The sequence below is a fragment of the Rana temporaria genome, chromosome 8, assembly GCF_905171775.1.
Source record: "Rana temporaria chromosome 8, aRanTem1.1, whole genome shotgun sequence".
Taxonomy (NCBI): Eukaryota; Metazoa; Chordata; class Amphibia; order Anura; family Ranidae; genus Rana; species Rana temporaria.
The window spans coordinates 181,334,198-181,356,305 of record NC_053496.1 but is presented as its reverse complement, the minus strand read 5'-3'; the positions used below and the strand labels follow the sequence as shown (position 1 = coordinate 181,356,305).

The 22,108-nt window shown below is 44.2% G+C and overlaps 1 protein-coding gene and 1 pseudogene across 1 annotated transcript in view; one reads left to right on the top strand and one right to left on the bottom strand.

The window, feature by feature from the left end:
* The window catches only part of LOC120910202 (gastrula zinc finger protein XlCGF26.1-like), a 1,148,070-nt gene that overhangs the window by 1,108,628 nt on the left and 17,334 nt on the right, over window positions 1–22,108 (top strand). The gene's annotated exons all lie outside the window — the stretch shown is intronic.
* Window positions 1,374–20,919, bottom strand: LOC120909805 (annotated as a pseudogene).

The following is a 22,108-nucleotide window of genomic DNA, read 5'->3' as shown; positions in this document are numbered from 1 at the left end:
GAATCCATATATCCTTAGAACATCAGCTGACACATTTGTGAAACTGGACTTTCTGGGCTCTCTGGAGCTGGACCTTCTGGACTCTTTGGAACCAGACCTTCTGAAATCTATGGAAATGAACCTTCCGGACCAAGCTCTTGGGAACTGGAACTTCCGAACTCTTGGGAACTGGAACTTCTGGACTCTTGGGAACTGGAACTTCCGGACTCTTGGGAACTGGAACTTCCGGACTCTTGGGAACTGGAACTTCCGGACTCTTGGGAACTGGAACTTCCGGACTCTTGGGAACTGGAACTTCCGGACTCTTGGGAACTGGAACTTCCGGACTCTTGGGAACTGGAACTTCCGGACTCTTGGGAACTGGAACTTCCGGACTCTTGGGAACTGGAACTTCCGGACCCTTGGGAACTGGAACTTCCGGACCCTTGGGAACTGGAACTTCCGGACTCTTGGGAACTGGAACTTCCGGACTCTTGGGAACTGGAACTTCCGGACTCTTGGGAACTGGAACTTCTGAAATCTCTGGAGCTGAAACTTCTGGACTCTTGGCAACTGGACCTTCTGGACTCTTGGCAACTGGACCTTCTGGACTCTTGGCAACTTGATTTTATTGTATTAAAAGGAACTCGAGAACAGAATGTTGTAAAGATTTCTTGTTTATTTTAGCAAATAAGAATAGCTGATTAATACATGTAGCATGAATCTAATCAAATCTTGTCTAAAGGAAAGTAAAATATATTTCAGATTTATTAACAAATTGCTGATTAGCTGGAACGATAAAGTAAAAAAAAAAAAAAGGAATAATGTACAGCAAAAAAATGGTAACTTGTGTTCCATGTACGAGCGGGAGGCCAATAAGTTCTTACCCTCACCATGATCTAGATGTGCTTGGGATCTAAAATTCTGCAGGTTTATAGGTGGTTATCATCGTAATATGCATGTAAATTTTTGTTTTTGTAGGTCATGGAAATTTATAGTTAGAGTAATGGAGTAACAAGTTGAAGTAAAAAGGATGGACAGCCGCACTACAAAAAACCATAAGGTTGTCTTTAATATAAAAAAAGGAAAATGCACTACAAAAACAAGCAGAAAACAGGAATAACAGCCTACGCGTTTCACACTACAAATCAGTGCTTAATCATGGCATGAGCCATGATTAAGCACTGATTTGTAGTGTGAAACGCGTAGTCTGTTATTCCCGTTTTCTGCTTGTTTTTGTAGTGCATTTTCCTTTTTTTATATTAAAGACAACCTTATGTTTTTTTGTGGTGCGGTTGTCCATCCTTTTTTCCTCAACTTGTTGCTTCGTGCATTGCCGGCACCCTTGATCTCCTGAACAGTTGCTGATTGTTCAACATACCCACCTGGAGCGGTCACTCCCTTTCTAGAGTAATGGAGTAGGTGTCGTGCCGGACAAAGTTGAATACCGAGCCGTAATTAGGTTCCTCCATCTTCAATGGAAATCTGCCCAAATATTCCATGAAGAGATGCCAGCTGTGTATGGACCATGGATGAAAGCTGTGTATATCTATATGATCCTAAAACTAAAGAAATCATGCTTCATCACCCACCCCCAAAAAGATTAAATGTGCAGCAATCATCCATTAATCACGGCTCGGTATTCCCTTCGAATCTGGTATGGATTGGGGAGGGTGACCCTACGTCATTTTTAGTTTTTTTTTAATGCCGGCCCTTTGGGTCTGGTATGGATTGGGGGGGACCCCACGCCATCTTTTCCCCATTTTTTTATTTTAATGCCGGCCCTTTGGGTCTGTTATGGATTGGGGGGAGCCCCACACCTTTTTTTCCCCGTTTTTTTTTCTTTCTATTTAATGCTGCCCCTTCAGGTCTGGTATGGATTGGGGGGGACCCCACGCATTTTTTCTTTTTTAAATTACGGCCCTTTTGGTCTGGTATGGATTTGGGGGGAGGGTGCATCCTGCTGTTTTTTCCCTGTTTTTTTTTTAAATTCCGGCGCTTTGGGTCTGGTATGGATTGGGGGGACCCCACGCCATTTCTTTCCCTGTTTTTTTTTTTTTAAAGCCGGCACTTTCGGTCTGGTATGGATTGGGGGGAGCCCCACACCATTTTTTCCCCGTTTTTTTTCTTTCTTTCTATTTAATGCTGCCCCTTCAGGTCTGGTATGGATTTGGGTGGGACCCCACACTGTTTTTTTTTTCAATGCCACCCTTTGGGTCTGGTATGGATTGGGGGGGACCCCACGCCATCTTTTCCCCATTTTTTTATTTTAATGCCGGCCCTTTGGGTCTGTTATGGATTGGAGGGGGGGGGGGTCCCACGCAGTCTTTTTTTCCCCATTTTTTTTTTAATGCCGGCCCTTTGGGTCAGGTATGGATTGGGGGGTACCCCACGCCATTTTTTTCCCTGTTCTTAATGCTGGTTCTTCAGGTCTGGTATGGATTGGGGAGGGACCCCATGCTGTTTTTTTTTTTTATTCCAGCCCTTCGGGGGTGCACCACGCAGTTTTTTCCCTGTTGTTCTTTTAATTACGGCACTTTGGGTCTGGTATGGATTGGGGGGGACCCCACGCCATTTTTTCCCTGTTCTTTTTTTAAATCTGGCCCTTCGGGTCTGGTATGGATTGGGGGGACCCCACGCATTTTTTCTTTTTTAAATTACGGCCCTTTTGGTCTGGTATGGATTTGGGGGGGGTGCACCGTGCTGTTTTTTCCCTGTTTTTTTAAAAAATTCCGGCGCTTTGGGTCTGGTATGGATTGGGGGGAGCCCCGCACCATTTTTTCCCCGTTTTTTTTTTCTTTCTATTTAATGCTGCCCCTTCAGGTCTGGTATGGATTGGGGGGGACCCCACGCATTTTTTCTTTTTTAAATTACGGCCCTTTTGGTCTGGTATGGATTTGGGGGGGGTGCACCCTGCTGTTTTTTCCCTGTTTTTTTTTTAAATTCCGGCGCTTTGGGTCTGGTATGGATTGGGGGGACCCCACGCCATTTCTTTCCCTGTTTTTTTTTTTTAAAGCCGGCACTTTCGGTCTGGTATGGATTGGGGGGAGCCCCACACCATTTTTTCCCCGTTTTTTTTTTCTTTCTATTTAATGCTGCCCCTTCAGGTCTGGTATGGATTGGGGGGGACCCCACGCATTTTTTCTTTTTTAAATTACGGCCCTTTTGGTCTGGTATGGATTTGGGGGGGGGTGCACCCTGCTGTTTTTTCCCTGTTTTTTTTTTAAATTCCGGCGCTTTGGGTCTGGTATGGATTGGGGGGACCCCACGCCATTTCTTTCCCTGTTTTTTTTTTTTAAAGCCGGCACTTTCGGTCTGGTATGGATTGGGGGGAGCCCCACACCATTTTTTCCCCGTTTTTTTTCTTTCTTTCTATTTAATGCTGCCCCTTCAGGTCTGGTATGGATTTGGGTGGGACCCCACGCCGTTTTTTTTTTTTCATTTAATGCTGGGACTTTGGGTCTGGTATGGATTGGGGGTGTCGTTTTTTTCCGTTTTTTTTTTTTTTTTTTTTAATGCTGGCGCTTTGGGTCTGCAATGGATTTTAAAGGGAACCCCCACACCTAAATTAAAATAAAATAGCCTGCCCCACCACAATTCATACCAGAACCAAAGGGCCTGGTATGGATTTGGGGGGGGGGGGGTCACCCATGTCTTTTTTTCTCTCACTCTGAATACGACAAAGGACGCTAGCTTGTATGAATTTTCTGGTGCTTCAGAAGCTTTTCTTTCTCGGTGAAACCTTTCCCGCACTCTTAACATGTGAAAGGCTGTTCCCTGGTGTGAATTCTCTCATGTTTAACGCGGTCTCCCCTCTCATTAAAAGATTTTGCGCAAACTGAACACGAGTAAGGACGCTCACCCGTGTGAATTCTCTTGTGTCTAACAAGAGCATTTCTCGTAATCAAACTTTTCCCGCACACTGAACACGAATAAGGCCGCTCGCCCGTGTGACTTCTCTGGTGTATACGGAGGTCTGATGTCTGAATAAAACATTTCCCGCACTCCAGACATGCATAAGGACGCTCGCCCGTGTGACTTCTCTGGTGTCTAAGAAGTGTTCTTTTCTCACTGAAAGATTTCTCGCACTCTGAGCACGAATAAGGCCGCTCGCCCGTGTGAATTCTTTTGTGCTTACAAAGGTCTCCTTTGACCATGAAACTTTTCCCACATTCTGTACACGAATAGGGACGCTCGCCTGTGTGACTTTTCTGGTGTATAAGTAGGTCTGATGTCTGAATAAAACATTTCCCGCACTCCAGACATGCATAAGGACGCTCGCCCGTGTGACTTCTCTGGTGTCTAAGAAGTGTTTTTTTCTCACTGAAAGATTTCCCGCACTCTAAACATGAAAAAGGACGCTCCCCCGTGTGCGTTCTCCGATGTCTGAGAAGGTCTCCGTTCTTAATAAAACCTTTCCCACACTCTGAACACGAATGAGGGAATTCACCCGTGTGAATTTTCTGGTGTTTTTGAAGGTCCCTTTTATGAATGAAACTTTTCTCGCACTCCGAGCATGAATGGGGACGCTCCCCTGTGTGAATTCTTTGGTGCGTAATAAGGACTCCTTTCTGAACTAAACATTTCCCGCATTTTGAACATGAGAAGGGACGCTCGCCCGTGTGAATTTTTTGGTGTCTAAGAAGTGTTCCGGTGAAAGATTTTAGGCAATCTGAACATGACCATGAAGGCTCTTCTGTGGGATCTCTTCTATTCCTTAGAGATTCCTTGGCATTAGATGGACCTGTTGCTCGATCGTCTCTTCTATGGAAGTCTGGAGTATTCGTATGTGGATTATCAGAGGGTTCCTCAGGATTAGAGGGGTCCAAATGATAAGGTCCCCGATGTCTATTTACAGCAATGGCATTTACTCCTGGAGAACATTGTGCAAGGCCTTGATCTTCTGCCTTATAATCGGGAGGGAATAGAAGATGTTCCTCAGAGATATTCCAAGTATATTGCCTGCCTGTTGGAAAATATATTTTTTTTTTAAACGTATTCTTCACATTTTTACTTTCAGGAATCGTGTATATATGCTCATAGCTCTGACAAAAAAGTGGATACATTTACTACAGAAATATTTGAATATACCGTATATACTCGAGTATAAGCCGAGGCACTTAACCACTTCATTACCCAGCCATAGTCATATGACATCCACAGATGGGATCTCCCATCCTGGGTGGGCATCATATGACGTCCTTGACTTTGTGGGGGGGGGGGGGGGGATATCTGAATGATGCCTGTACAGTATCTCCTCCTCATTTGTTGGGAACATGACGTTATATTGTGGAATGGAGATGGACCCTTTATATGGAACATTTAGCTGTGGAGTAGATACATCGATGATGTTGTTATGGTCATCCTCTAAGTCTCCTTAAATTTTTTCTTTACTGAACGCATTTGTTGGGAACATGACATTATATTGAGGAATGGAGATGGACCTTTCATATGGTGTACAGTATCTCCTCCTCATTTGTTGGGAACATGACGTTATATTGAGGAATGGAGATGGACCTTTCATATGGTGTACAGTATCTCCTCCTCATTTGTTGGGAACATGACGTTATATTGAGGAATGGAGATGGATCTTTCATATGGTTCTCCTCCTCATTTGTTGGGAACATGATGTTATATTGAGGAACGGAGATGGACCTTTCATATGGTGTACAGTATCTCCTCCTCATTTGTTGGGAACATGACATTATATTGAGGAATGGAGATGGACCTTTCATATGGTGTACAGTATCTCCTCCTCATTTGTTGGGAACATGACGTTATATTGAGGAATGGAGATGGACCTTTCATATGGTGTACAGTATCTCCTCCTCATTTGTTGGGAACATGACGTTATATTGAGGAATGGAGATGGATCTTTCATATGGTTCTCCTCCTCATTTGTTGGGAACATGACGTTATATTGAGGAATGGAGATGGACCTTTCATATGGTGTACAGTATCTCCACCTCATTTGTTGGGAACATGACGTTATATTGAGGAATGGAGATGGACCTTTCATATGGTGTACAGTATCTCCTCCTCATTTGTTGGGAACATGACGTTATATTGAGGAATGGAGATGGATCTTTCATATGGTGTACAGTATCTCCTCCTCATTTGTTGGGAACATGACGTTATATTGAGGAATGGAGATGGACCTTTCATATGGTGTACAGTATCTCCTCCTCATTTGTTGGGAACATGACATTATATTGAGGAATGGAGATGGACCTTTCATATGGTGTACAGTATCTCCACCTCATCGTTGGGAACATGACGTTTAATGTTGAAAAGAGATGGATGTTTAGTAGGACATAAGGTTTCTATTTTTTTAACATATTTTTGCAAATACAAATATTAAACTCTTTGGGTTAGAATTTACAATTATCAGTTCAATTGGCGTGCAATTCCTCCACCTCATTTTTTTAGTACATTGGGTAGTGGGGTAGGTGGTACATAGATAATGTTATTACTGTAATGCTGCATACACATGACCGTTTTTCATGACGGGAAAAATGCCATTTTTTAAATTGGTCATTAAAAACAATCGTGTGGGGGCTCTCAACGTGAAAAATGGGCATTAAAAATTTAGAACATGCTCTAAATTTTCTCATCGTTTTTCACGTCGTGAAAAATGGTCGTGTGTAGACTTTAACGGCAAAAAAAAAAAACGTGCATGCTCAGAAGCAAGTTAGGAGACAGGAGCACTCGTTCTGGTAAAACTAGCGCTTGTAATAGAGATAGCACATTCATCACGCTGTAACCGACTGAAAAGCATGAGGCTGAAAAGCGCGAATCGTCTCTCACCAAACTTTTACTAACACAAAATCTGCAAAAGCCGCCCAAAGGGTGGCGCCATCCGAATGGAACTTCCCCTTTATAGTGCCGTCGTACGTGTTGTACGTCACCGCAGCATTTTTTTTTTCACGATCATGTGTAGGCAAGGCAGGCTTGACAAGAATCACGTCGAGAAAAACAACGTTTTTTCTAGGACATTAAAAATGGTCGTGTGTACGCGGCTTTAATTTATTTCTTACTGATGCATTTCAAGTATTTTTTATCCTGAACACGCACATACATTGAGGAATTAAGGGGGAAAAAATTGTGAACTCTTTCAACTTACTTGTTTCCATATGTTGAGCAGAGTTCTCCTGTTTACTTTGCGTAATCATCTCCCCCTCCTCCATAGACTGCTGATCTCCACTCACCAACCTCTCTTCTTCTTCCTCTTTAACCTCAACTTTGATGTCTTTCCGTTCTTCACCCTAAACCCCAAAGATGACAGAATACATTTGTAAAAAGTAACAAGAGTGGTTACATATAATATCATCTCACAGTTTTATAATTTTTGTGTTGTTTACCATTAGCCCCACGTACCTGATGATGGTGAGGGATGGTGTGATCTTCCTGTGTGGAATACAGAGGACGGGGACATCTCTCTGGTGGGTTCCCATTACTGGATCCATCTGTAGGAAACACACACACTGACTGAATACATTGTTTCTATGTGTTTATCAGATGATGGGGGATCTAGGTGGAGCCTCCGTACTGCTCTCTCTTTTACAATAATGTGCACCACCCTACAGTTTGGGCCCCACTGTTAGCTGGGAATACAGAAGACGGGGACATCTCTCTGGTGGGTTCTCATTACTGGATCCATCCGTAGAAAACACACACACTGACTGAATACATTGTTTCTATGTGTTTATCAGATGATGGGGGATCTAGGTGGAGCCTCCATACTGCTCTCTCCTTTACAATAAAGTCTCCTCTTACCCGGTGATGTGAGGGGCGGCTGATTCTCCATCATGATGTCCTTGTAGAGATCCTTGTGTCCTTCTAAATACTCCCACTCCTCCATGGAGAAATAGACAGCGACATCCTGACACCTTATAGGAACCTGACACACACAATGATACAGTCACCATCCAGACACATCCCTTGTCTGTTACTGGATAATGTCCCAGAATTCCCGGCACTGCTCACCTCTCCCGTCAGCAGATCAGTGATCTTATTGATGATGTCTAGAATCTTCTTGCCATTGGTTAACCCTGCTGTCAGACAGCGAGGTGACGGCAGTGATTTGATTGATGCTCCATGATGAAAATTGCTAGGTATTAATGGCTCACCCGATTGTTTCTTCATAACTTTATAATCCTGTATGAGAAAGAAACAATTATCACAACAGACTTCCCAGAATCCTCCTCACCACTCCGGTCAGGTCTGTGTTTTATTAATAGAGATAAGAGTGATGTCATGTGACCTCCCAGAATCCTCCTCACCACTCCGGTCAGGTCTGAGTTGTAATAATAGAGATAAGAGTGATGTCATGTGACCTCCCAGAATCCCCCTCACCTCTCCGGTCAGCAGATAGAAGATCTCCAGGGTGAGGTCCAATATCCTCTCAGTTATTTGAGCGTTATCGTTGTCCATCCTTGATACAATGGTCATGTGATCTGTACAGGAAGCTCCTCTCTGTTGGTGAATAAGGATTTGAAAATTATCTGTACTGTACTAGTATGAATAATGTCTGGACAACGATCTTCCATAGTTCCAGCACCTCAGACTGCTTCCTAAACTACATAATAGATCCTGTGAATCTCACAGAAAGAAAACCAGAAACTCCAGATAACAGTTGGATAAATAGTTCTATATTTAGGATGTATCCGGTCTATAAACCAGAGGTTCTGGATGGACAGTTGGATAAATGGCTTTATATTTAGGATGTATCCGGTCTATAAACCAGAGGCTCTGGATTAAGGTGACCAGATTTTTAAAATGAAATCCGGGGACATTTTTTTTTTCTAGTAATGGTTGCAATCAGCGACTCTCTTCCCACTGCCGCCAGCCTCACAGCCTGTCAAGTCTTACTCTCCGGGCCCAGCGGCTACTACTGGGTGGAGAGCCAGACAAGGAGATACGCAGGCAGGCGGCTGGCTGGGACTTGAGCCAAAAGAGAAGAACATGCAAGCGGAGCTAAATGGGCATGCGCCTGGAACTGAAAAAACATTCCCTCCTCTCCGACCATTACATGATCTTCAGAAAGGAGCACAGATGGAAAAAATATACCCCCCCTAAGCTAGTAGGAGCGACGGAGCGGGGGGGGGGGGGGGGTGGGGGGGTGTAATTCAGATTTTTATTTTATTATTAATTCTGCTCTGACTGTCTTTGAAATTGCCCCAGCCCCTGTTCAAATCCAATCTGGGGACAAAACCGGGGACAGAATCAATCCGGGGACTGTCCCTGGAAACCAAGGATGTCTGGTCACCCTACTCTGGATGGACAGTTGGATAAATGCCTCTATATTTAGGATGTATCTGGTCTATAAACCAGAGGCTCTGGATGGACAGTTGGATAAATGGTTCTATATTTAGGATGTATCTGGTCTATAAACCAGAGGCTCTGGATGGACAGTTGGATAAATGGTTCTATATTTAGGATGTATCCGGTCTATAAACCAGAGGCTCTGGATGGACAGTTGGATAAATGGTTCTATATTTAGGATGTATCTGGTCTATAAACCAGAGGCTCTGGATGGACAGTTGGATAAATAGCTCTATATTGAAGACTCCACCAAGCTCATATCCTCCATATTTTATATGGATCATCATCTGCTGAAGATAAAAGAAATCACAGTGACTATGGAGGAAGAGGACGGACATGACAGGAGGTTACAGGGTGTAAATATAAAATAAGATCTTATTACCTCCTCTGCTGCCAGTTCCAGCAATGTCTCCTTTCTACTTCCTCCCGACTCACCTCTCACCTGGAACTTTATATGTGACATCACTTCCTGTCTCTGCGTTCCACGGACAACAAATGAAATCACACCTTGTGGAGAGTATAAAAACTGCAGCTTACCCTTGTTTTTCAGCGCGTTGGTTGTTGCTTCTTGGTTCGTTGTTTAGGTTTGTTTCACTTATTTTGCCAAAACTCAGACATGAAAATAATTTGATTGTGGTTTAACCAGTTAAGGACTGGGCCTATTTTTCACACTTGGTGTGAGTTAAAATCATTTATTTTTGTCTCGAACATTACTTAGAACCCACAAACGTACATATTTTTTTTCAGCCAACCTAGAGAATAAAATGGCAATCGTTGCAATACTTTCTATCACATCGTATTTGAGCAGCGGTCTTACAAACGCAATTTTTTTGGGGAAAAATACACTTTTTTATATTAAAATATAAGAAAATAGTTAGCCCAATTTTTGTAAACATCCCTTGTAACAGAAAAAAAAAGCATGACAGGACCTCTTTAATGTGAGATCTAGGGGTCAAAAAGACCTCAGATCTCATATTTACACTTAAATGCAATAAAAATAAAATTCTGTCTTTTTTTTCAATACATTAAACCCCCCCCCCACCCCCCTGGGCGTAAGTAAAATTGGACGTCGCTTCCCTCATCCAATTGTATGGGGTCGAGTGGGGACCATCATTCCCTCACTCGACTTCCAGCCTCAGAAGGGAAAGGACCAGAACGTCTCTGCTGCTACCATTCTGGTAAGAGGCGGAGATGACCGGGGCGCGGGAGGAGGGAGGTGGGCACCTTTCAAGCCACCGATAAAAAGTGCTTTTGCGGCAAATCCGCCGCAGAGACCACTTTTATCTGAAAGCGGACCACCCGCAGTTTTTAAAATTACTGGAGTATCTGCTACCATAACAACGGTATTCACCGTCAAAATACCGACGTATAACGTTGGGGGGTGGTCCGGAAGTGGTTAAAATTCATAAATTTGTGAAAAATAAATGTAGCATTACCCCTGGAGGAGCTGATGGTTTGTTTTGGGTGGCACGTTACCTCGTGGCTCTTCCGCCGTCCTAGGGGTGTATGTCTACGATAGGTGTCTTTTGCTGTGCTCTTTATTACCCAGTCGGGTAAAAACATTAAAACTTGTCATGAAGAGTAGAGGTGAAGTAAAAGAAGTAGCAGACTCAGGCGCAACAATAGGGAAACAGTCCTGCTCCCAACAATGTTTTGTATTCTTCACCACTCCAGCCAGAGTGGGTATAGCGTACCCCGGACAGGCCCACTCTCACTGACCTGGCAGCCAGGGTATCGCTCGAACTTGAAGGAAACGTCTCTGCCACAGACCCTCCTGAATTGGACTCGGGGAAAAGCCTCTGCCACAGGCCCTCTCTGTGATTGTGGTTACGGAGATGATCCTCCTTGATAGAATTGCGTCTGGATCTCCTTCAAATAGTTTTCAGGTACCGACTGACAGGTGACCAGCCTCTGTGTTCGGCTACCTTGATCCCCGGTGGTTTGTCCAGACCCTATTGGATCGCTAGCCTCTCATTGGCTCTCCTCAGATGGACTCCCCACCAAACAGCTACCTCGCTTGGGATCTTCAGGATTGGGAACCCAGTCGACTACTGGGCTCCCTGCCACAGCTCAAATGTTCCGGACCAACATGGTCCCGGAACAAGGAACACCACGTGGCACGCGCACCCCGGCCTGGAAGGCCATTACGCCGGGGCGCCATGATGCGCAGTCACCCTAAAGGTGTTTGCCGCACTCCGAAGAAGAACCCAGACTAATGGCGTCTGCCCCATAAATACCCTCCCCCAGCATGCACAGGCTGAACCCTCCTGATAGACTGCTGGGGAAGAGCACCCAAACATCGACTCCAATGCTGCCACCCATTCCCCTGGGGTAGGAACTACACCCCAGTAACAATAGACAGCCCACAGCACAGCCAAGCTGAGACAGAGACCCAGTTTTGAACATAATAATTGGATCAAAGTCAGTTAACACTCTGATCCCTCTCTAAATTTAATTAGCACCGGTACTTTTTAAGTAACCAGGCACTATATAAAATAAAAAATTTATTGGAAATTAAAATACAAAAAGACAATTTATATTTAAAAAGAACATAATTGATTTATATCCTCAGCAGTGATGGAAAGCTTTGAGGTGGGGAAGCATGTTCGAACCCTTCCTAATAACAAAGAACTAGAAGTCCCTCCTGAATCCATTGCATCTTTCTATGAACTGGTTCTCTGGATATAAAGAGACCAACCCATTATCATTACCAGTGACTAATGCTTGCCAGGCAAAATCTGCTCACAACTACCTGCAGTGGATAGGATATTTCAAATAAACCTTCAACCTTAAATTGGTGGGAGAACCACCAGTGTTATACCAAGGACAGAGTGCTGTGTGTGGTCCACCTTGGTATACCACCTGGTTCCAGGTCCACCTGGTAAGAGAATGTATAAAACAATTCTTTCTCTATTTCTATATTCCCCTCTATGTTAAGTGTGTGTATGTGTATAGTTTTACCTGAGCAAAACTCATATTTGCTTTACATAGAACTAAGAGTTTGTCAGTTATTTCTATATATATCTTATGGCCTGCGGTTAGGCCGAAGTCCCAGAATAAATTTCCTGTTCTAACTGTAACATAAGTAGTTGAGATGAAAACAGGAACCTGCATTATCAGGGTGGAAGCAGATGTTTGCTAGAGATATCTTGTGTCTTTTTCTGGTAACATATAAGTCCCTCCTAGCCCCCACTTTATCATCTTTACAACTGGATAAATACTGTGTATTTTGTGCTCAATAAACCAGACAACTGTTGAAACACTTAGCAACTGTTTCAGTGTGTTTTCAATGGGTGTCTCTCAGATCTGAACAGCTTACTGACAGTTATCCTGCATTACCAGAAGCCCTGTACACGCGATCGGAATTTCCGATGGAGAAGGTCAGACAGACTTTTTCCATCGGAAATTCCGTCCTTGTGTATGCCCCATTGGACCTTTTTCCGAGGAATTCTGTCGACATGTTCTCTTTTACTCTGATGAAATTCCGTCGGAATTCCAATGTAAGTTTGGCCGGGCAAAAGCTTGATCGTGTGTACGGGGCATAAATGTACACCTGGGTGGTTATATCATCTGTTCCTCTTCACACCTCAGCATAACAGATTATAGAGGATTGGTCTTCTTCCAAATGCTGTCTGCCTATATCCGGCGCCAACCTGATTTGGTAAAGGCAACAGTCTGGCACCAGTGGTGCATCATTTCTCAGGTAGGTCCTGATCATCAAAGAAAGGTGGACCTTCCTTAATGGCCACTTATGTAAGGTGGGACCTTATTCACTGATCATCAATGTAAGGGGGCCTTCTCCACTGACCTCCCATGTAAGGGAATCCTTACATTGGAAAAATCAGTGTGACAATGATGAGACCTATGAAACAACATTGACCTACTCAGTAAACCACTGACGATGATGATGACCTATGAACTTATTGAGCCAATTAATGTGACCATGATGAGGTGAAACAAGATGGCAGCCAGGGGAATATTCTATGTGGCCTTTGTATTGAATACATATATCCTTAGAACATCAGCTGACACATTTGTGAAACTGGACTTTCTGGGCTCTCTGGAGCTGGACCTTCTGGACTCTTTGGAACCGGACCTTCTAAAATCTATGGAAATGGCCCTTCCGGACCAAGCTCTTGGGAACTGGACCTTCCGGACTCTTGGGAACTGGACCTTCCGGACTCTTGGGAACTGGAACTTCCCGACTCTTGGGAACTGGAACTTCCCGACTCTTGGGAACTGGAACTTCCCGACTCTTGGGAACTGGAACTTCCCGACTCTTGGGAACTGGAACTTCCCGACTCTTGGGAACTGGAACTTCCCGACTCTTGGGAACTGGAACTTCCCGACTCTTGGGAACTGGAACTTCCCGACTCTTGGGAACTGGAACTTCCCGACTCTTGGGAACTGGAACTTCCGGACTCTTTGAAACTGGACCTTCCGGGCGCTTTGGAACTGGACCTTCTGAAATCTCTGGTGCTGAAACTTCTGGACACTTGGCAATTGGACCTTCTGGACTCTTGGCAACTGGACCTTCTGGACTCTTGGCAACTTGATTTTATTGTATTAAAAGGAACTCGAGAACAGAATGTTGTAAAGATTTCTTGTTTATTTTAGCAAATAAGAATAGCTGATTAATACATGATGCATGAATCTAAACAAATCTTGTCTAAAGGAAAGTAAATTATATTTCAGATTTATTAACAAATTGCTTATTAGCTGGAACGATAAAGTACAGAAAAAAAAAAGGAATAATTTACAGCAAAAAAATTGTAACTTGTGTTCCAGGTACGAGAGGTAAGCCAATAAGTTCTTACCCTCACCATGATCTTGATGTGCTTGGGATCTAAAATTCTGCAGGTTTATAGGTGGTTATCTTCGTAATATGCATGCAAATTTTTGTTTTTGTAGGTCATGGAAAATTATAGTTAGAGTAATGGAGTAACAAGTTGAGGAAAAAAGGATGGACAGCAGCACTCTAAAAAACCATAAGGTTGTCTTTTTTTTTTATATTAGAGTAATGGAGTAGGTGTCGTGCCGGACAAAGTTGAATACCGAGCAGTAATTAGGTTCCTCCATCTTCAAGGGAAATCTGCCCAAATATTCCATGAAGAGATGCCAGCTGTGTATGGACCATGGATGAAAGCTGAGTAAATCTATATGATCCTAAAACGAAAGAAATTAGTAAAACATGGAAACATGCTTCATCATCCACCCCGAAAAGATTAAATGTGCAGCATTCATCCCTTTGGGTCTGGTATGGATTGGGGGGGACCCCACGCCATCTTTTCCCCATTTTTATTTTAATGCCGGCCCTTTGGGTCTGGTATGGATTGGGGGGGACCCCACGCCACTTTTTCCCTGTTCTTAATGCTGGTGCTTCAGGTCTGGTGTGGATTGGGGGGGAACCCACGCCGTTTTTTCCCTGTTTTTTTTTTTTTTTATGACGGCCCTTCAGGGCTGGTATGGATTTTGGGGGGGGGGACCCCACGCCATTTTTTCTCTGTTTTTTTTTTTTTTAAATGCCGACCCTTTGGGGCTGGTATAGATTGGGGAGGGACCCCACGCCGATTTTTTTTAAATTCCAGCCCTTCGGGTCTGGTATGTATTTGGGGGGAGGGGGGGTGCACCACACAGTTTTTTCCCTGTTCTTTTAATTACGGCACTTTGGGTCTGGTATGGATTGGGGGGGGACCCCACACAGTTTTTTCTCTGTTCTTTTTTTTTAAATATGGCCCTTCAGGTCTGGTATGGATTGGGGGGCAGCCCCACGCCATTTCTTTCCCTGTTTTTTTTTTTTTTAAAGCCAGCCCTTTGGGTCTGGTATGGATTGGGGGGAGCCCCATGCCATTTTTCCCTGTTTTTTTTTTTCTTTCTATTTAATGCTGCCCCTTCAGGTCTGGTATGGATTTGGGTGGGACCCCACACCGTTTTTTCCCTGTTCTTGTTTTAATTCTGGCCCTTCGGGTCTGGTATGGATTGGGGGGGACCCCACGCAGTTTTTTTCCTGTTTTTTTTTTTAATGCAGGCCCTTCAGTGCTGGTATAGATTGGGGAGGGACCCTACGCGTTTTTTTCTTTTCTAAATTCCAGCCCTTTTGGTCTGGTATGGATTTGGGGGGGGGGGCTGTTTTTTCCCTGTTTTTTTTTTCTCCAATGCCGCCCCTTCGGATCTGGTATGGATTAGAGGGGACCACATGCCTTTTTATTTCCCAGTTTATTTTTATTTTAATGCCAGCCCATAGGGTCTGGTATGGATTGAGGAGACCCCACGCCGTTTTTTTTCATTTAATGCTGGCACTTCGGGTCTGGTATGGATTGGGGGGTGTCGTTTTTTTCCCTGTTTTTTTTTTTTTATGCTGGCGCTTTGGGTCTGGAATGGATTTTAAAAGGGAACCCCCACACCTAAATTAAAATAAAATAGCCTGCCCCCCCACAATTCATACCAGAACCAAAAGGCCTGGTATGGATTTGGGGGGGGGGGTCACCCATGTCTTTTTTTCTCGCACTCTGAATGCGACAAAGGACACTAGCTTGTATGAATTTTCTGGTGCTTCAGAAGCTTTTCTTTCTCTGTGAAACCTTTCCCGCACTCTTAACATGTGAAAGGCTGTTCCCTGGTGTGAATTCTCTCATGTTTAACGCGGTCTCCCCTCTCAATAAAAGATTTTGCGCAAACTGAACACGAGTAAGGACGCTCACCCGTGTGAATTCTCTTGTGTCTAACAAGAGCATTACTCATAATGAAACTTTTCCCGCACACTGAACACGAATAAGGCCGCTCGCCCGTGTGACTCCTCTGGTGTATACGGAGGTCTGATGTCTGAATAAAACATTTCCCGCACTCCAGACATGCATAAGGACGCTCGCCCGTGTGACTTCTCTGGTGTCTAAGAAGTGATTTTTTCTCACTGAAAGATTTCCCGCACTCCGAACACGAATAAGGCCGCTCGCCCGTGTGAATTCTTTTGTGCTTACAAAAGTCTCCTTTATGCATGAAACTTTTCCCACATTCTGTACACGAATAGGGACGCTCGCCTGTGTGACTTCTCTGGTGTATAAGGAGGTCTGATGTCTGAATAAAACATTTCCCGCACTCCAGACATGCATAAGGACGCTCGCCCGTGTGACTACTCTGGTGTCTAAGAAGTGATTTTTTCTCACTGAAAGATTTTGCGCAAACTGAACACGAGTAAGGACGCTCGCCCTTGTGAATTCTCTCGTGTCTAACAAGAGCATTTCTCAGAATGAAACTTTTCCCGCACACTGAACACGAATAAGGCCGCTCGCCCGTGTGAATTCTTTCGTGCTTACAAAGGTCTCCTTTGAGCATGAAATTTTTCCCACATTCGGTACATGAATAGGGACGCTCGCCTGTGTGACTTCTCTGGTGTATAAGGAGGTCTGATGTCTGAATAAAACATTTCCCGCACTCCAGACATGCATAAGGACGCTCGCCCGTGTGAATTCTCTGGTGTCTAAGAAGTATTTTTTTCTCACTGAAAGATTTTCCGCACTCTGAACACGAATAAGGCCGCTCGCCCGTGTGGGTTTTCAGGTGTCTCACGAGTATATTTTTGAGAACGAAAGATTTACCGCACTCTAAACATGCAAAAGGACGCTGCCCCGTGTGCGTGCTCCGATGTCTGAGAAGGTCTCCGTTCTTACTAAAACCTTTCCCACACTCTGAACACGAAAGAGGGAGTTCACCCGTGTGAATTTTCTGGTGTTTTTGAAGGTCCCCTTTATGAATGAAACTTTTCTCGCACTCCAAGCTCGAATGGGGACGCTCCCCTGTGTGAATTCTTTGGTGGGTAATAAGGACTCCTTTCTGAACGAAACATTTCCCGCACTCTGAACACGAGAAGGGACGCTCGCCCGTGTGAATTTTTTGGTGTCTAAGAAGTGTTCCGTTTCCGGTGAAAGATTTTAGGCAAACTGAACATGACCATGAAGGCTCTTCTGTGGGATCTCCTCTATCCCTTAGAGATTCTTTGGTATTAGATGGACCCGTTGCTCGATCGTCTGTTCTATGGAAATCTGGACTATTCGTATGTGGATTATCAGAGGGTTCCTCAGGATTAGATGGTTCCAAATGATAAGGTCCCCGATGTCTATTTACAGCAATGGGATTTAGTCCTGGAGAACGTTGTGCAAGGCCTTGATCTTCTGTGTTATAATCGGGAGGGAATAGAAGATGTTCCTCAGAGATATTCCAAGTATATTGCCTGCCTGTTGGAAAATATATATATTTTTAAACGTATTCTTCACATTTTTACATTCAGGAATCGTATATGCTCATAGCTCTGACAAAAAAGTGGATACATTTACTATAGAAATATATGAATATACCGTATATACTCGAGTATCAGTCGACCCGAATATAAGCCAAAACACTTAATTTTACCACAAAAGACTGAAAAAACGTATTGACTAGAGTATAAGCCTAGGGTAGAAAATTCAGCAGTTACTGTAAGTGGAAAAGAGGGTCAACAGTGCCCATTTGCAGCCTCCCTGTGCCCATCGCAAGCCTCACTGTGCCCATTGCAAGCCTCACTGTGCCCATCGCAAGCCTCGGCTGTACCCATCACAAGCCTAGCTGTGTCCCTTCGCAAGCCTCACTGTGCCCATTGCGAGCCTCGCTGTGCCCATTGTGAGCCTCACTTTGCCCATCACAAGCCTCGCTGTGCCCATTGCGAGCCTCCCTGTGCCCAACGCTAGCCTCACTTTGCCCATCGCAAGCCTCCCTGTGCCCATTGCAAGTCTCACTGTGCCCATCGCATGCCATCTTATTTTTACATTCAGGAATCGTATAGGCTAATAACTCTGACAAAAAAAGTGGATACATTTACTACAGAAATACATGAATATACCATATATACTCGAGTATAAGCCGAGGCACCTAATTTTACCACAAAAAACTGGGAAAACTTATTGACTCGAGTATAAGCCTAGGGTAGGTAATTCAGCAGCTACTGTAAGTGGAAAAGAGGGTCAACAATGCCCATTTGCAGCTTCGCTGTGCCCATTTGCAGCCTCACTGTGCCCATCGCAGGCCTGATGCCTAGTACACACGACCGTTTTTTCCATCGGTTTTCCCGACAGAATTCCTCTTAGCCTTACTTGCATACACACGCTCAGACAAAAGTCCGCCCGTCCAAAGCGCTGTGATGTACAACGGCACTATAAAAGGGGAAGTTCTATTCCAATGGCGCCACCCTTTGGGCTGCTTTTGCTGATCCTTGTGTTAGGAAAAGTTTGGTGAGAGATGATTCGCGCTTATCAGCTTTGTGCTTTTCAGTCCGTTACAGCGTGATGAATGTGATATCTCCATTACGAACACTTGTTTTACCAGAAAGAGCACTCCCGTCTCATACTTGATTCTGAGCATGCACAGTTTTTTCACCGTCGGAAAAGCATACAGACGAACGTTTTTCCCGCCAGGATTTTTTTTGGACAGTAAAAGAAATCCTGTACTCTTTTTTTGACAGGCAGGTTTCTCGTCGGAAAAACTTTTTCCCATCTGAAAACCGGTCGTGTGTACGACGCATCACTGTGCCCATTGCATGCCTCCCTGTGCCCATTGCGAGCCTCACTGTGCCCATTACGAGCCTCACTGTGCCCATTACGAGCCTCACTGTGCCCCTTGCACGCCTCACTGTGCCAATCTGCATACCTGATCTCTGTGTCATGCAGGTCATGCAGTCAAACGTCCAGTGTAACCCTGCCGCCTTCTCGTCCTCGTCAGTGATAGACGGAACGCTCAGTTTCCCAACAGTGAGTCAGCATTCAGTGTTCCGCCTATCACAGACTTGGACGAGGAGAAGGCAGGGCAGGGTTACACTTGACGCTGTTTGACTGCATGACATAGGAGAGACTCAAGTATAAGCTGAGGGGGGCTTTTTCAGCACAAAAAAATGTGTTGAAAAACTTGGCTTATACTCGAGTAAATACGGTAAGCTAGATAAAGCTTACTACCCAACCAAACTATAGGGGGCAACATGGTACAGGAGGTGGTCAGAGGCTGTGCAGACATGGTACAGGAGGAGATGTCAGAGGCTGTGGACATGGTCAGAGCAGGTGGACTTGCCAGACTACCGGGAAATTTGGAGATGGACCTTTCATATGGTGTACAGTATCTCCTCCTCATTTGTTGGGAACATGACGTTATATTGAGGAATGGAGATGGACCTTTCATATGGTGTACAGTATCTCCTCCTCATTTGTTGGGAACATGACGTTATATTGAGGAATGGAGATGCACCTTTCATATGGTGTACAGTATCTCCTCCTCATTTGTTGGGAACATGACGTTATATTGAGGAATGGCGATGGACCTTTCATATGGAACATTTAGCTTTGCAGTAGATACACCGATGATGTTGTTATGATCACCCTCTAAGTCTCCTCAAATGTTTTCTTTACTGAACGCATTTGTTGGAAACATGACATTACATTGAGGAATGTAGAAGGACCTTTCATATGGTGTACAGTATCTCCACCTCATCGTTGGGAACATGACATTTAATGTTGAAAAGAGATGGATGTTTAGTAGGCCATAAGGTTTCTAGTTTCTATTTTTACTGGAAACACTGCACATTTTTGCAAATACAAATATTAAACACTTTGGGTTAGAATTGACAATTATCAGTTCAATTGGCGTGCAATTCCTCCACCTCATCTTTTTAGTACATTGGGTAGTTGGGTATAACTACCCGATAGGTCAAAACCGATGGTTAGTACGCAAAAGCATCGGTTCCAAACCCGGGCATGCTCAGAATTAAGTCGACGCATTGAACTTCATTTTTCTTTGCACGCCGTTGTGTTTTACGTCACCGCGTTGGACTCGATCGGTTTTTGAACTGATGGTGTGTAGGCACAAAAGACCATCAGTCAGCTTCATCGGTTAACCGATGAAACTGAACTTAAGTCTGTTTTCATCAGTTTGGACTGATCGTGTGTACAGGGCCTCACTGATGCATTTCAAGTTTTTTTTTATCCTGAACACGCACATACATTGAGGAATTAAGAGGAAAAAATTGTGAACTCAACTTACTTGAGTCCATATGTTGAGCAGATTCCTCCTGTTTACTTTCCATAACTATCTCCCCCTCCTCCATAGACTGCTGATCTCCACTCACCAACCTCTCTTCTTCTTCATCCTCAACTTTGATGTCTTTCCGTTCTTCACCCTAAACCCCAAATATGACAGAATACATTTGCAAAAAGTAACAGAAATGATTACATATAATATTATCTCATAGCTTATAATTTTAGTGTTGTTTACCATTAGCCTTACATACCTGATCATGGTGGGGGATGGTATGATCTTCCTGTGTGGAATCCCGGGAATACAGAGGACGGGGACATCCCTCTGGTGGGTTTTCCCTAGCTATTGACTCCTTGTTCAGTTCCTTGTGTTCTTCTGAAAACTCTTCCATCAAACTGTATTGCTCTTCCTCTTTTTTAAACTCCTCTTTAACAACATTATAATCCCCAAGATCTTCACCCTGAATATAAAATTAAACGATAATTGTAATAGGTTGTGTACAAATCAGAACTGCCAGCCATTGATAATCTACCTGATGATGGTGAGGGATGGTGTGATCCTCTTGTGTGGAATACAGAGGACGGGGACATCTCTCTGGTGGGTTCCCATTACTGGATCCATCTGTAGGAAACACACACACTGACTGAATACATTGTTTCTATGTGTTTATCAGATGATGGGGGATCTAGGTGGAGCCTCCGTACTGCTCTCTCCTTTACAATAAAGTCTCCTCTTACCCGGTGATGTGAGGGGCGGCTGATTCTCCATCATGATGTCCTTGTAGAGATCCTTGTGTCCTTCTAAATACTCCCACTCCTCCATGGAGAAATAGACAGTGACATCCTGACACCTTATAGGAACCTGACACACACAATGATACAGTCACCATCCAGACACACCCCTTGTCTGTTACTGGATAATGTCCCAGAATTCCCGGCACTGCTCACCTCTCCCGTCAGCAGATCAGTGATCTTATTGATGACTTCTAGAATCTTCTTGCCATTGGTTAACCCTGCTGTCAGACAGCGAGGTGACGGCAGTGATTTGATTGATGCTCCATGAAGAAAATTGCTGGATATTAATGGCTCACCCGATTGTTTCTTCATAACTTTATAATTCTGTATGAGAAAGAAACAATTATTTAATTTTTTATTCCTGGCCGGAGGGCCTGGTCATTGTTGAACACAATGACCACTTCTTTCACTCTCCTCTTCACTATCCCTTTCCCCCACTTTATTTATTTTAAGCCTATGTTTGTCACTTTTTTGTCTTTTTTTGTTGTGCACGTTTTGTGTCACTGTGTGATTAGTAGGGTGCGGGTCCTCGGGCCAGCCCTGAACGTCTTGGGAGTGGGTGGACATGGCCTTCTGGCTTAGTTCGCCTGCTCTCATGGGGTCTCCCTTCGGGGGAGCCCCACCTAGTACTGGGAGGGTTCTGTTTCGGCAGTCCCTCCGAAGAAGTTGGGTCCGTGTCGGCTTCGGTTGCTCGGACCACAGTACCTCAGTCCCCGTCTGGAGCCTAACGCCCCGGGGGATCAGGGTTTGGGTCCCTGTTCACAGGAGGACCACTTGATGTTGCACCCGTCTGCACGTTTTTGTGAACACTCTTTATGTGTGTGCACATTTTTTCTGCACCGGGTGGAGTTTTTGGGTGTGTTCACACGCCATAGGCTTTTCAAAAAAATAAAAATAAATAAATAACTTTATAATCCTGTATGAGAAAGAAACAATTATCACAACAGACTTCCCAGAATCCT